The sequence below is a fragment of the Lolium perenne genome, chromosome 7 (genome assembly GCF_019359855.2).
Source record: "Lolium perenne isolate Kyuss_39 chromosome 7, Kyuss_2.0, whole genome shotgun sequence".
Classification (NCBI taxonomy): Eukaryota; Viridiplantae; Streptophyta; class Magnoliopsida; order Poales; family Poaceae; genus Lolium; species Lolium perenne.
Window position 1 is genome coordinate 252420060 of NC_067250.2, and position 13819 is coordinate 252433878.

A 13819-nucleotide genomic window follows, 5' to 3' on the forward strand; every position below is an offset into this window, starting at 1 on the left:
GGGGGCGCCGGCCACTTGAGGTGGTGCGGCCACCTTGTGCTTGTTGGGGTGGCCGCCCCCCTCCCCTTGGCCCTCATTATATAGGTGGAAGCCCCAAGTGTTGGACTACAAGTCTCCGAATAAGACCCGAACCCAAAACCTTCCATGTGATAGGGAAACCTACCCAAGGTGGGAATCCCACTTGGGGTGGGATTCCCCCCTTCCATGTGGGGGGTGGCCGGCCCCCTTTGGGGAAGTCCACTTGGGACTCCTCCCCCTCTAGGGTTGGCCGGCCATGGAGGTGGAGTCCCTTTGGGACTCCGCCTTCCAAAGTGGTTTCTTCCGGACTTTTCTAGAACCTTCTAGAACCTTCCATAGAACCTTCCGGATCATTTTAAATCTTATAAAATGACTTCCTATATATGAATCTTATTCTACGGACCATTCCGGAACTCCTCGTGATGTCCGGGATCTCATCCGGGACTCCGAACAAATATTCGAACTCCATTCCATATTCAAGTTCTACCATTTCAACATCCAACTTTAAGTGTGTCACCCTACGGTTCGCGAACTATGCGGACATGGTTGAGTACTCACTCCGACCAATAACCAATAGCGGGATCTGGAGATCCATAATGGCTCCCACATATTCAACGATGACTTTAGTGATCGAATGAACCATTCACATACGATACCAATTCCCTTTGTCACACGATATTTTACTTGTCCGAGGTTTGATCATCGGTATCACTCCATACCTTGTTCAACCTCGTCTCCTGACAAGTACTCTTTACTCGTACCGTGGTATGTGGTCTCTTATGAACTCATTCATATGCTTGCAAGACATTAGACGACATTCCACCGAGAGGGCCCAGAGTATATCTATCCGTCATTGGGATGGACAAATCCCACTGTTGATCCATATGCCTCAACTCATACTTTCCGGATACTTAATCCCACCTTTATAACCACCCATTTACGCAGTGGCGTTTGATGTAATCAAAGTACCTTTCCGGTATAAGTGATTTACATGATCTCATGGTCATAAGGACTAGGTAACTATGTATCGAAAGCTTATAGCAAATAACTTAATGACGTGATCTTATGCTACGCTTAATTGGGTGTGTCCATTACATCATTCATACAATGATATAACCTTGTTATTAATAACATCCAATGTTCATGATTATGAAACTAATCATCCATTAATCAACAAGCTAGTTAAGAGGCATACTAGGGACTCTTTGTTGTTTACATATCACACATGTACTAATGTTTCGGTTAATACAATTATAGCATGGTATATAAACATTTATCATAAACATAAAGATATATAATAACCACTTTATTATTGCCTCTAGGGCATATCTCCTTCAGTCGGATCCGGCCGTCTTAGAAGGTTAACTTCATCTCTGGAGGTTACAAGAGTGGATCATTCTTATAGCTGCATCTGGGGCACCTCTTATTGGCAAATTCTTGACTGATAATGAACGCATTGAGATTGGATCCATAGTGCAATTCTCCTCCTATCAGGTCAAGGTGGTGAGATGTATTCTATCACCTGGTTCAGAAGATAAAACTTCATCAGATCTACCCTTGGTGACGGCTTATGATTCACGTGAAATCCCGCATCTGGTAAAGACGTGGAAGATTTCTTACTCTACGTGCCGTGACTTAGATCGTGGAAGGATGAAAGCGTATGATGGTTCTTTATGCCTATATGAGGATATCTTGCTGCTGAAAAATGTGAAGGGAGAAAGAATTGGTTACAGATCCAAGGAGAAACATGATATATTCAGTGTTGGAGCCAAACTCAAATTTCCTTCGCATGTGGTTAGGATGGGTTTACTATTCGGTTCTCCTCTCCAACCTTGTGTTGTCCATGCAGCATGCATGTTGACAAAAGATGTCGCTCACTCATCTCATGAGGTCACTGTATCTTCGGAGAAGGATTTCAATAGCAGAATTACCCAGCAACAGGGAAAGAACCCTAGAGAGGAGAATTTCAATCACATGGAAGAGCAACATTCACATTTCTCGGAAGGTCATGGATATCTGAATCTAGGGTTTAGTTTCTCGCATGGAAGGAATTTTGCCAGAGATGTGCTTGCCAAATTTCAGACTACGGTCGCTCCATCAGATGAGACTGGACATTTTTAGATGGTGGTATCTTTTGGTAGAGCTAATTTTAAGATGGAGGAAGACTTAGTGGGAATTTCCTTAGAAGCAGTAGTAGGAGGGCAATGTGATCAGCTTAAGGTATCCTGGCTGAATGACAGAGTATTTTCTTTCTGTGTGGCTAGTATGGAAGTGGGTTTTCACATTTTAAAGCTCAGGAAATTTGTTTGCACGCAATTCAAATGCTACTTTCATCTATGGGGCAGAGGAGGTCCAAATTGGAAGTGGGAATTTGCCCAATGGGAGAAGGATGGGGAAAAAGAATGGACTATGCATGGTTAGTACATCTCGGAAGAGGACCAATAAAGGAATGTCTGATTTCAGACTAAATTCTAAAAAGTTAGCAACGTCAGGTCTACAGGGGCATAGAAAGTTGGTCTTTGCTTATAAAATACAATACCCGGCTTGCTTGGGGTATACGGATCCTTCTGACAAGGTGTTTCTACAGGGTCCAAAAGAGGTGTTTGTCACAGATGCTTCACCTCCAATTACTTTTGGTATGATAAAGGATTTTGCGTTTTGATAACCCACAAGTATAGGGGATCACGGCAGTTTTCGAGGGAAGTAAAACCCAAATTTATTGATTCGACACAAGGGGAGGTAAAGAATACTTATAAGCCTTAACAACTGAGTTGTCAATTCAGCTGCACCTGGAAAAGCAGTAGTAACAGGGGTGATGTGAAAGCAGCAGTAATATGAGAGCAATAGTATTAGTAACACAGCAGCGGTAACAGTAACACAGAGACGATGGCACCAGAAAATAGTTGATACTACTTCCAATGACATATAGAACGAGTATATAATGATGAGAGATGGACCGGGGTTCCCAGCGATCTACACTAGTGGTAACTCTCCAATGACAAGTAACAAGTGTTGGGTGAACAAATTACAGTTGGGCAATTGATAGGATTCAAAGCATTAAGACAGAACATCAGGCTTATTAATTATGTAGGAATGTTTTCCATATATAGTCGTACGTGCTCGCAATGAGAAACTTGCACAACATCTTTTGTCCTACCAGCCGGTGGCAGCCGGGCCTCAAGGGAATCTACTGGATATTAAGGTACTCCTTTAAATAAAGTACCGGAGCAAAGCATTAACACTTGGTGAAAACATGTGATCCTCACATCACTGCCATCCCCTCCGGTTGTCCCGATTTCTATCACTTCGGGGCCTTTGGTTCCGGACAGCGACATGTGCATACAACTTGTAGATACAATCTAAGCAATAATTATAAAGCTCAAATCTAAGATCATGCCACTCGGGCCCTAGTGACAAGCATTAAGCATAACAAGATTGCAGCAACAATAACTTCACAAACTTTATAGATAGACTAATCATAATGTATCATCCATCGGATCCCAACAAACACAACACCGATTACATCAGATGGATCTCAATCATGTAAGGCAGCTCATGAGATCATTGTATTGAAGTACATGGGATAGAGAGTACCAACTAGCTACTGCTAGAACCCGTAGTCCATGGGGGAACTACTCACAGAGCATGATGGAGGCGGTGGCGTCGATGGAGATGGCTTCCGGGGGCACTTCCCCGTCCCGGCAGGGTGCCGGAACAGAGACTTCTGTCCCCCGAATTGGAGTTTCGCGATGGCGGCGGCGCCCCTGGAGTCTTTCTGGAGTTTCGTCAATTGGTCTCGTGTTTTTAGGTCGAAAGGGCTAATATAGGCGAAGAGGCGGCGCAGGAGGGGCGACAGGGTGGCCCCACACCAGGCCGGCGCGGCCAGGGTGTAGCCCGCGCGGCCCTATGGTGTGGGGGCCCCAGGCCTCCCCTCTGACTCCCCTTCAGTGTCCTGGTCCGTCTCGGTGAATTATGATGTTTGGTCTTCGTTTCGTCGAATTCCGAGAATATTGCCCGAACAGCCTTTCTGGAACCAAAAACAGCAGAAAACAGGACTGGCACTGTGGCATCTTGTTAATAGGTTAGTTCCGGAAAACGCATAAAAACATTATAAAGTGCGAGAAAAACATGTAAATATTGTCATAAAACAAGCATGGAACATCAGAAATTATGAATACGTTGGAGACGTATCAGCATCCCCAAGCTTAGTTCCTACTCGTCCTCGAGTAGGTAAACGATAAAGAGAATAATTTCTGTAGTGACATGCTACTTACATAACCTTGATCATACTATTACAAAGCATATGAAATGAATGAAGTGACTCAAGGCAATAATCTATAGTTGCTAATAAATAGATAACATATAGCAAAACTTTTCATGAAGAGTACTTTCAAGTCAAGCATCAAAAGTCTTGCACAAGAGTCAACTCATAAAGCAATAAATTCAAAGTAAAAGCATCGAAGCAACACAAAGGAAGATATAAGTTTCAGCGGTTGCTTTCAACTTTCAACATGCATATCTCATGGATAATTGTCAACATAAAGTAATATGATGAATGCAAATAAGCAAGTATGTAAGAATCAATGCACAGTTGACACAAGTGTTTGCTTCTAAGATGGAAGGAAGTAGGTAAACTGACTCAACATAAAGTAAAAGAATGGCCCTTCGCAGAGGGAAGCATTGATTGCTATATTTGTGCTAGAGCTTTGGTTTTGAAAACATAAAGAGAGCATAAAAGTAAAGTTTTGAGAGGTGTTTGTTGTTGTCAACGAATGGTAGTGGGCACTCTAACCCCCTTGCCAGACAAACCTTCAAAGAGCGGCTCCCATTTTATTTTATTTTTGGGTGGCACTCCTTCCAACCTTTCTTTCACAAACCATGGCTAACCGAATCCTCGGGTGCCTGCCAACAATCTCATACCATGAAGGAGTGCCATTTTATTTTAGTTTTATTATGATGACACTCCTCCCCACCTTTGCTTTCTCAAGCCATGGCTAACCGAATCCTTCGGGTGTCGTCCAACAATCACATACCATGGAGGAGTGTCTATTTTGCTTAATTAATTTGGGACTGGGAATCCCATTGCCAGCACTTTTTGCAAAATTATTGGATAAGCGGATGAAGCCACTAGTCCATTGGTGAAAGTTGCCCAACAAGATTGAAAGATAAACACCACATACTTCCTCATGAGCTATAAAACATTGACACAAATAAGAGGTAATAACTTTTGAAGTGTTTAAAGATAGCACTCAAGCAATTTACTTTGGAATGGCTGAGAAATACCATGTAGTAGGTAGGTATGGTGGACACAAATGGCATAGTTTTTGGCTCAAGGTTTTTGGATGCATGAGAAGTAATCCCTCTCAATACAAGGCTTAGGATAGCAAGGCTATTTGAAGCAAACACAAGTATGTACCGGTACAGCAAAACTTACATAAGAACATATTGCAAGCATTATAATAGTCTACACTGTCTTCCTTGTTGCTCAAACACTTTTACCAGAAAATATCTAGACCTTAAGAGAGACCAATCATGCAAACCAATTTCAACAAGCTCTACGGTAGTTCTCCACTAATAAGTTTAAACTACATGGTGCAAGAACTTAATCATGATCTACTTGAGAGCTCAAAACAATTGCCAAGTGTCAAATTATCCAAGACAATATGAGGCATTTTCTGTTTCCAACCAAATAACAATAAGTATTGTAGCTTCCAACTTTTATCATTGAACATTAAAAGTAAAACGAAGAACAAGTGTTCATATGAAAAAGCGGAGCGTGTCTCTCTCCCAAACAAGGATTGCTAGGATCCGAATTTATTCAAACACAAACAAAATAAAAGCACACAGACGCTCCAAGTAAAGCACATATGATGTGACCGAATAAAAATATAGTTTCAATAGAAGAAACCTGATAAGTTGATGAAGAAGGGGATGCCTTGGGCATCCCCAAGCTTAGACGCTTGAGTCTTACTGAAATATGCAGGGATGAACAACGGGGGCATCCCCAAGCTTAGACTTTTCACTCTTCTTGATCATATATCATCCTCCTCTCTTGACCCTTGAAAACTTCCTTCACACCAAACTTCTCATAAACTTCATTAGAGGGGTTAGTACTCAAAAAACTTGAATCCACTTTTAGTCCTGTAGTGACACATTTCAAGAACTCAATAAAACATTAGCTACAGCTCTCCACGTCTAGAAAGCCTTGCTTAAACTCCACAAGAGACAATGCAAAAAAACAGAGACAGAATCTGCCAAAACAGAACATCCAGTAAAGACGAATTTTAAAGAGGTACTTCCGTTGCTCAAATCAGAAAACTTAAAACTAATGAAAGTTGCGTACATATCTGAGGAACACGCACGTAAATTGGCAGATTTTTCTGAGTTACCTACAGAGAAAACAGCCCAGATTCGTGACAGATAGAAATCTGTTTCTGCGCAGAAATCCAAATCTAGTATCAACCTTCGATTAGAGGCTTCACTTGGCACAACATTGCAATAAAATAAAGATAAGGAGAGGTTGCTACAGTAGTAAAAACTTCCAAAACACAAAAAAACAGTAGCAAAATAAACACATGGGTTATCTCCCAAGAAGTTCTTTCTTTATAGCCATTAAGATGGGCTCAACAGTTTTAATGATGCACTCGCAAGAAATAAGAGTTGAAGCAAAAGAGGGCATCAAAAGGCAAATCCAAAACACATTTAAATCTAACCCACTTCCTATGCATAGGAATCTTGTACACAAATAAATTCATGAAGAACAAGTTGACAAGCATAAGAAGATAGAACAAGAGTAACTTCAAAATTTTAAGCATATAGAGAGGTGTTTTAGTGCCATGCAAATTTCTACAACCATATTTTCCTCTCTCATAATAATTTTCAGTAGCTTCATGAACAAACTCAACAATATATCTATCATATAAAGCATGTTTCTCATGATCCATAAACACATAATTTTTATCAAGCTCAAAAATAGTGGGATTAAAACTCTCAAACACACTTTTATCAATAATATAACATGATGATTGATCGATCTCAAGAGATATGGGACTCCTACATAAAGTCAAGACTTCTCCAATCCCATTTTCATTAGTAGTACAATTAATATTATCAAGTAACATAGGACCATCATCTAGAGCTTTATCATAAACATTTTCTAAGCAAAATTCTTTAGTACCATGCATTTCGACATCAGGCACAAACAAAGCATTATCATAAGATCTATCAAAGTAGCATGGATTATCATAAATAACAGTAGCATAATTATTCTCACAAGTTTTACTCATAGGTACTATTTCAAGAGAATCCACATGAACATAACATTCAACCTCCTTTGGTAAGCATGGAGGACAATCAAATAGTGTAAGAGATAAAGAGTTACTCTCATTAGAAGGTTGGCATTGGTAGCTAATCCATTCTTCCTCCTTTTGTTCGTCACTCTCCTCTTCTTTTTCATCCAATGAGATTTCAGGTTCATCAATTTCCTCCTCTTTTTCATCCAATGAGCTTTCAGGTTCATTAATTTCTTCTTCCACAGGTTCCTGCAAATTGTGAGTGCATTCTTGTGCATTAATGAGTCTCTCTTTATAATCAATGATATAAGGATTATCACTGTAGCATTCATTGCAAAAATTAAGGATAGAAGAGACATAATCTTTAAGGTCCTTACAAACAACACAAGTTTCATAATTTTTAACCATGAAGGATTCTATCTCAGAGGCTCCCATAAATATGACAAATTGTTCTACCTCTTCAAACCCAAGATGAATATAGTTATTCCAATTGTAGTTCTTTATTATTATTCCTCACTAAAGCCACATTGAAATTTAAGATGTTTAGTATCCTCTTTAGAGCAACAATTTATATCATGGCGTTTAAGCAAGATTTTAGCAATTGTATTCATTTTTTCTATCACAGCACTCATTACTTTACCAGTTCTTGATTCTCTATAATTATTATAATATTCTATAAGCTCCAAGTAGGTTGTAGGTTCTCCCATAACAACAGTTTTTAATTTTTAGGTTTTTCAAATTTTTATGGGTTTTTGGGTATAAAATAAAACAAGACAAAAGGAAACTAAGCAAAAGTAAACTAAGCAAAACAAAATAAAACAAAATAAAAACAGAGAGAGAGGTAGAGTGTACTCCCCAGGTGAACTTATGAGTAGAGCTATGCCTCCCTGGCAACGGCGCCAGAAAACAGTCTTGATAACCCACAAGTATAGGGGATCGCGACAGTCTTCGAGGGACGTAAACCCAAATTTATTGATTCGACACAAGGGGAGGTAAAGAATACTTATAAGCCTTAACAACTGAGTTGTCAATTCAGTTGCACCTGGAAAAGCACTAGTAACAGGGGTGATGTGAAAGCAGCAGTAATATGAGAGCAATAGTATTAGTAACACAGCAGCGGTAACAGTAACACAAAGACGATGGCACCAGAAAATAGTTGATACTACTTCCAATGACATATAGAACGAGTATATAATGATGAGAGATGGACCGGGGTTACCAGCGATCTACACTAGTGGTAACTTTCCAATGACAAGTAACAAGTGTTGGGTGAACAAATTACAGTTGGGCAATTGATAGGATTCAAAGCATTAAGACAGAACATCAGGCTTATTAATTATGTAGGCATGTTTTCCATATATAGTCGTACGTGCTCGCAATGAGAAACTTGCACAACATCTTTTGTCCTACCAGCCGGTGGCAGCCGGGCCTCAAGGGAATCTACTGGATATTAAGGTACTCCTTTTAATAAAGTACCGGAGCAAAGCATTAACACTTGGTGAAAACATGTGATCCTCACATCACTGCCATCCCCTCCGGTTGTCCCGATTTCTGTCACTTCGGGGCCTTTGGTTCCGGACAGCGACATGTATATACAACTTGTAGATACAATCTAAGCAATAATTATAAAGCTCAAATCTAAGATCATGCCACTCGGGCCCTAGTGACAAGCATTAAGCATAACAAGATTGCAGCAACAATAACTTCACAAACTTTATAGATAGACTAATCATAATGTATCATCCATCGGATCCCAACAAACACAACACCGATTACATCAGATGGATCTCAATCATGTAAGGCAGCTCATGAGATCATTGTATTGAAGTACATGGGATAGAGAGTACCAACTAGCTACTGCTAGAACCCGTAGTCCATGGGGGAACTACTCACGGAGCATGATGGAGGCGGTGGCGTCGATGGAGATGGCTTCCGGGGGCACTTCCCCGTCCCGGCAGGGTGCCGTAACAGAGACTTCTGTCCCCCGAATTGGAGTTTCGCGATGGCGGCGGCGCCCCAGGAGTCTTTCTGGAGTTTCATCAATTGGTCTCGTGTTTTTAGGTCGAAAGGGCTTATATAGGCGAAGAGGCGGCGCAGGAGGGGCGACAGGGTGTCCCCACACCAGGCCGGCGCGGCCAGGGTGTAGCCCGCGCGGCCTTATGGTATGGGGGGCCCAGGCCTCCCCTCTGACTCCCCTTCGGTGTCCTGGTCCGTCTCGGTGAATTATGATGTTTGGTCTTTGTTTCGTCGAATCCCGAGAATATTGCCCGAACAGCCTTTCTGGAACCAAAAACATCAGAAAACAGGAACTAGCACTGTGGCATCTTGTTAATAGGTTAGTTCCGGAAAACGCATAAAAACATTATAAAGTGCGAGCAAAACATGTAAGTATTGTCATAAAACAAGCATGGAACATCAGAAATTATGAATACGTTGGAGACGTATCACGTTTGCACAGAAGAAAGTGGATGATCACCATTCTGGTGCAACTGGGCGGGAGTGCCAATCTGAGTTGAATACAGGAGAGGTTCAGACTGAACCCAATGGGGATGCTCACGTACACATGGCCCAAGTTTCTAAAGAGCAGGCCCAACATGAGTTTGACAATATGATAGATGAGATGGCCTATAAGGTGTGGGCCTGTGGGCGATGCCTGCATATGGGCCATAAAACAAAGGACTGTGAGAATGATATCAGGTGTAGGGCCTGTTTTTCTTATGGGCACATTAAACGCAACTGTTTTGGACATCATAAAGGGAAAAAACAGTCGATTCCTAAATCGGTCGCTTCTCCTTCCGATAAAGGACCAGAGTCCCTGTCTCCTGATAACCCAAAAGTATAGGGGATCGCAACAGTCTTCGAGGGAAGTAAAACCCAAATTTATTGATTCGACACAAGGGGAGGTAAAGAATACTTATAAGCCTTAACAACTGAGTTGTCAATTCAGCTGCACCTGGAAAAGCACTAGTAACAGGGGTGATGTGAAAGCAGCAGTAATATGAGAACAATAGTAACAGTAACACAGCAGCAATATCAGTAACACAGGAGCAATGGCACCAGAAAATAGTTGATACTACTTCCAATGACATATAGAACGAGTATATGATGATGAGAGATGAACCGGGGTTTCCAGCGATCTACACTAGTGGTAACTCTCCAATAACAAGTGACAAGTGTTGGGTGAACAAATTACAGTTGGGCAATTGATAGGATTGAAAGCATTAAGACAGAACATCAAGATTATTAATCATGTAGGCATGTTTTCCATATATAGTCATACGTGCTCGCAATGAGAAACTTGCATGCCATCTTTTGTCCTACCAGCCGGTGGCAGCCGGGCCTCAAGGGAATCTACTGGCTATTAAGGTACTCCTTTTAATAGAGCACCGGAGCAAAGCATTAACACTTGGTGAAAACATGTGATCCTCATATCACAGCCTTCCCCTCCGGTTGTCCCAATTTCTGTCACTTTGGGGCCTCGGGTTCCGGACAGCAATATGTGCAAACAACTTGTAGATACAATCTAAGCAATAATTATTGAGCTTAAATCTAAGATCATGCCACTCGGGCCCTAGTGACAAGCATTAAGCATAACAAGATTGCAGCAACAATAACTTCACAAACTTTATAGATAGACTAATCATAATGTATCATCCATCGGATCCCAACAAACACAACACCGATTACATCAGATGGATCCCAATCATGTAAGGCAGCTCATGAGATCATTGTATTGAAGTACATGGGAGAGAGAGAGTACCAACTAGCTACTGCTAGAACCCGTAGTCCATGGGGGAACTACTCACGGAGCATGATGGAGGCGGTGGCGTCGATGGAGATGGCTTCCGGGGGCACTTCCCCGTCCCGGCGTCGTGCCAGAACAGAGATTCTGTCCCCCGAATTGGAGTTTCGCGATGGCGGCGGTGCCCCTGGAGTCTTTCTGGAGATTCGTCAATTGGTATCACGTTTTAGATCGAAAGGGCTTATATAGGCGAAGATGCGGCGCAGGAGGGCGCCTGGGGCCCCCTCACCATAGGCTGGCGCGGCCAGGGGGCCACCCGCGCCGCCTTATGGTGTGGGCCCCCTGCTGCCCGCCTCCGACTCTCCTTTGGTGTTCTGGAATCTTCCGGGAAAAATAAGATGTTGGGTCTTTGTTTCGTCGAATTCCGAGAATATTGCCCGAACACCCTTTCTGGAACCAAAAACAACAGAAAACAGGAACTGGCACTGTGGCATCTTGTTAATAGGTTAGTTCCGGAAAACGCATAAAAAGATTATAAAGTGTGAGCAAAACATGTAGGTATTGTCATAAAACAAGCATGGAACATCAGAAATTATAGATACGTTGGAGACGTATCAGCATCCCCAAGCTTAGTTCCTACTCGCCCTCGATTAGGTAAACGATAAAAAGAATAATTTCTGTAGTGACATGATACTTACATAACCTTGATCATACTATTGTAAAGCATATGAGATGAATGAAGTGACTCAAGGCAATGATCTATAGTTTCTAACAAATAGATAACATATAGCAAAACTTTTCATGAATAGTGCTTTCAAGACAAGCATCAAAAGTCTTGCATAAGAGTTAACTCATAAAGCAATAAATTCAAAGTAAAGGCATCGAAGCAACACAAAGGAAGATTTAAGGTTCAGCGGTTGCTTTCAACTTTGAACATGCATATCTCATGGATAATTGTCAACACAAAGTAATATAATAAGTGCAAATAAGCAAGTATGTAAGAATCAATGCACAGTTGACACAAGTGTTTGCTTCTAAGATGGAAGGAAGTAGGTAAACTGACTCAACATAAAGTAAAAGAAAGGCCCTTCGCAGAGGGAAGCAGGGATTAAATCATGTGCTAGAGCTTTTCAAGTTTTGAAATCATATAGAGAGCATAAAAGTAAAGTTTTGAGAGGTGTTTGTTGTTGTCAATGAATGGTAGTGGGCACTCTAACTCCCTCATCAAACAGACTTTCAAAGAGCGGCTCCCATGAAGGACGTTATCTCTACCAGCAAGGTAGATCATCCCTCTTCTCTTTTGTTTACACATGTACTTTAGTTTAGTTTATTTTTATTTTTGAGTGACACTCCTTCCAACCTTTTGCTTTCACAAGCCATGGCTAACCGAATCCTCGGGTGCCTTCCAATCATTCACATACCATGAAGGAGTGTCTATTTATTTTATTTTTATTTAGAGATGACACTCCTCCCAACCTTTTCTTTCTCAAGCCATGGCTAACCGAATCCTCGGGTGCCTTCCAACATTTCACATACCATGGAGGAGTGTCTATTTGCAAAATTAAGTTGCTTACTGATGAATCAGAGAAAAACATGTGAAGAGAATTATTAATGAAAGTTAATTAATTGGGACTGGGAACCCCATTGCCAGCTCTTTTCGCAAAATTATTGGATAAGTGGATGAAGCCACTAGTCCATTGGTGAAAATCTGCCCAACAAGATTGAAAGATAAAACACCACATACTTCCTCATGAGCTATAAAACATTGACACAAATAAGAGATGATAAATTTTGAATTGTTTAAAGGTAGCACATGAAGTATTTACTTGGAATGGCAGGAAATACCACATAGTAGGTAGGTATGGTGGACACACATGGCATAGGTTTTGGCTCAAGGTTTTGGATGCACGAGAAGCATTCCCTCTCAGTACAAGGCTTTGGCTAGCAAGGTTATTTGAAGCAAACACAAGTATGAACCGGTATAGCAAAACTTACATAAAAACATATTGCAAGCATTATAAGACTCTACACTGTCTTCCTTGTTGCTCAAACACTTTTACCAGAAAATATCTAGACCTTAGAGAGACCAATCATGCAAACCAATTTCAACAAGCTCTACGGTAGTTCTCCACTAATAGGTTTAAAATACATGATGCAAGAGCTTAATCATGATCTACTTGAGAGCTCAAAACAATTTCCAAGTATCAAATTATTCAAGACAATATGAAGCATTTTCTGTTTCCAACCAAATAGCAATAAATGCAACAGCTTCCAACTTTTGTCATGAACCTTAAAAGTAAAACGAAGAACACCAGTGTTCATATGAAAAAGTGGAGCGTGTCTCTCTCCCACACAAGGATTGCTAGGATCCGAATTTATTCAAACAAAAACAAAAATAAAAACATACAGACGCTCCAAGTAAAGCACATAAGATGTGACTGAATACAAATATAGTTTCAATAGAAGAAACCTGATAAATTGTTGATGAAGAAGGGGATGCCTTGGGCATCCCCAAGCTTAGATGCTTGAGTCTTCTTGAAATATGCAGGGATGAACCACGGGGGCATCCCCAAGCTTTGACTTTTCACTCTTCTTGATCATATATCATCCTCCTCTCTTGACCCTTGAAAACTTCCTTCAGACCAAACTTCTCATAAACTTCATTAGAGGGGTTAGTACTCAAAAAAAAACTTTAATCCACTTTAGTCCTGTAGTGACACAATGCAAGAACTCAATAAAACATTAGCTACAGCTCTCCACGTCTAGA